This window comes from Pygocentrus nattereri, chromosome 12 (genome assembly GCF_015220715.1).
Source record: "Pygocentrus nattereri isolate fPygNat1 chromosome 12, fPygNat1.pri, whole genome shotgun sequence".
Taxonomy (NCBI): Eukaryota; Metazoa; Chordata; class Actinopteri; order Characiformes; family Serrasalmidae; genus Pygocentrus; species Pygocentrus nattereri.
In genome coordinates this window covers 31,083,673-31,087,300 of record NC_051222.1, presented here as the reverse complement: position 1 = coordinate 31,087,300, position 3,628 = coordinate 31,083,673, and positions in this window count along the sequence as shown.

The following is a 3,628-nucleotide window of genomic DNA, read 5'->3' as shown; positions in this document are numbered from 1 at the left end:
TGCAGTGTATTGACTATATCCAGTGTATTACCTCTGTGCAGTGTATTGACTTCATGCAATGTATTGACTATACGCAGTGTACTGACTATGTGCAGTGTATTGACTATACGCAGTGTACTGACTATACGCAGTGTATTGACTATACGCAGTGTACTGACTATACGCAGTGTATTGACTATGTGCAGTGTACTGACTATACGCAGTGTATTGACTATACGCAGTGTACTGACTATACGCAGTGTATTGACTATACGCAGTGTACTGACTATACGCAGTGTATTGACTATGTGCAGTGTACTGACTATACGCAGTGTATTGACTATACGCAGTGTATTGACTATACGCAGTGTACTGACTATACGCAGTGTATTGACTATGTGCAGTGTACTGACTATACGCAGTGTATTGACTATACGCAGTGTACTGACTATACGCAGTGTATTGACTATACGCAGTGTACTGACTATACGCAGTGTATTGACTATACGCAGTGTACTGACTATACGCAGTGTATTGACTATGTGCAGTGTACTGACTATACGCAGTGTATTGACTATGTGCAGTGTACTGACTATACGCAGTGTATTGACTATACGCAGTGTATTGACTATACGCAGTGTACTGACTATATGCAGTGTATTGACTATACGCAGTGTACTGACTATACGCAGTGTATTGACTATACGCAGTGTACTGACTATACGCAGTGTACTGACTATATGCAGTGTATTGACTATACGCAGTGTACTGACTATACGCAGTGTATTGACTATGTGCAGTGTACTGACTATACGCAGTGTATTGACTATACGCAGTGTATTGACTATACGCAGTGTACTGACTATACGCAGTGTATTGACTATACGCAGTGTACTGACTATACGCAGTGTATTGACTATGTGCAGTGTACTGACTATACGCAGTGTATTGACTATACGCAGTGTATTGACTATACGCAGTGTACTGACTATACGCAGTGTATTGACTATACGCAGTGTACTGACTATACGCAGTGTATTGACTATACGCAGTGTACTGACTATACGCAGTGTACTGACTATGTGCAGTGTATTGACTATACGCAGTGTACTATGTGCAGGGTATTGACTATATGCAGTGTATTGACTATACGCAGTGTACTGACTATATGCAGTGTATTGACTATACGCAGTGTACTGACTATATGCAGGGTATTGACTATACGCAGTGTACTGACTATACGCAGTGTATTGACTATACGCAGTGTACTGACTATACGCAGTGTATTGACTATACGCAGTGTACTGACTATACGCAGTGTACTGACTATGTGCAGTGTATTGACTATACGCAGTGTACTGACTATATGCAGGGTATTGACTATACGCAGTGTACTGACTATGTGCAGGGTATTGACTATATGCAGTGTATTGACTATACGCAGTGTACTGACTATACGCAGTGTACTGACTATATGCAGTGTATTGACTATACGCAGTGTACTGACTATATGCAGGGTATTGACTATACGCAGTGTACTGACTATACGCAGTGTATTGACTATACGCAGTGTACTGACTATACGCAGTGTATTGACTATACGCAGTGTACTGACTATACGCAGTGTACTGACTATGTGCAGTGTATTGACTATACGCAGTGTACTGACTATATGCAGGGTATTGACTATACGCAGTGTACTGACTATGTGCAGAGTATTGACTATACGCAGTGTACTGACTAGACGCAGTGTATTGACTATACGCAGTGTATTGACTATACGCAGTGTACTGACTATATGCAGTGTATTGACTATACGCAGTGTACTGACTATATGCAGTGTACTGACTATATGCAGTGTACTGACTATACGCAGTGTACTGACTAGACGCAGTGTATTGACTATACGCAGTGTATTGACTATACGCAGTGTACTGACTATATGCAGTGTACTGACTATACGCAGTGTACTGACTATATGCAGTGTATTGACTATACGCAGTGTACTGACTATATGCAGTGTACTGACTATATGCAGTGTACTGACTATATGCATGGTATTGACTATACGCAGTGTACTGACTATATGCAGGGTATTGACTATACGCAGTGTACTGACTATATGCAGTGTATTGACTATACGCAGTGTACTGACTATATGCAGGGTATTGACTATACGCAGTGTACTGACTATGTGCAGAGTATTGACTATACGCAGTGTACTGACTATATGCAGTGTATTGACTATACGCAGTGTACTGACTATATGCAGTGTACTGACTATATGCATGGTATTGACTATACGCAGTGTACTGACTATATGCAGGGTATTGACTATACGCAGTGTACTGACTATATGCAGTGTATTGACTATATGCAGGGTATTGACTATACGCAGTGTACTGACAATATGCAGTGTATTGACTATACGCAGTGTACTGACTATATGCAGGGTATTGACTATATGCAATGTATTGATTATACAAAACGTATTGACTATATGCAGTGTATTGACTATATGCAGTGTATTGACTACACAGGGTATTGACTATATGCAACTACTGTAGACATTGTGACCCTTGGTTCCTGTCAGCACCACTGGAAAGAAATTTGAGTATGTAAGTTTCTCTGCAGTGAACCATTTAACACAAAACTACGGCTGCAACTATAGGAGACTAAAACCCAGAGGAAAAAAACTAAAAGCATCTTAGCTAGTCTGTGTGTGTTAACTTAAAAACAGGCCTTAACTATCTAACATTAAGAAGCTTCATAGACAGATGGAGGGACAATTTAAAATGTACCCAATTCATATAATCTATATATGGACTATATGAACTGGGTGCATTTTAAACAATATTTACATACTGCATCAAACTTTTTGTTTTGTTTTTAAAAAAACAAGGAAAATTTGATTTTTCATAATTCAGGCTCGTGACAACAGCAGTAGCAGCCAACCTGAAGCCTGAATTATATTTGTATGTTTATCTGTTTTGTGCAACACTATCAAACTAATTCATGGACACCAAATATGAGCTATAAGGAACAAAAGTGAATTTTTGGTCGCTTTGAGTGATTTGAGTGATCTCTATCTACAGGGGCTCCCTGACCAGCTTGAACATCTCCAAACACAAAGCTGTTATCAACATCGGCAACACACTGTCAGAGCGAAACAACACAAATCCTCCTCCGTCTGCCCAGGAAGAGATGGAAAACACCAGAGACTGATTTACCCAAAGCAAGGCTGCAGCACAGATAACACTGACACTTGGACTGGGATCAGATCCATACTGGTTGCCAGCAGTCCTCCAGATCTTCTGGCAGGTTTCTGGTAGACGTTCAACACTATCTCACAAGTCTGTCCTCTGTTTTATCTCAGGGACTCTGTTTAATCTGCTTTGTAATCCTGTCCTGCTTGTCCTACTCTCTGTTCTACGAGCCTGTGAGGCCCAGGAGAGGATGGGTTTGAGCCTTGGTTCCTCTCACTGTTAATTGCTGATGCTCTCGTGTTCAGTGTGGTTCCTCCCTGTGTTTCCTGGTCATGCTCTTGGGAGGTTTTTCCTTTTGAGTCTTGGTTCCTCTCAGTGGTTCTTCCCCTTGCTTTTAGGATGTTTTTCCTTTTGAGCCTTGGTTCCTCTCGGTGGTTCTTCCT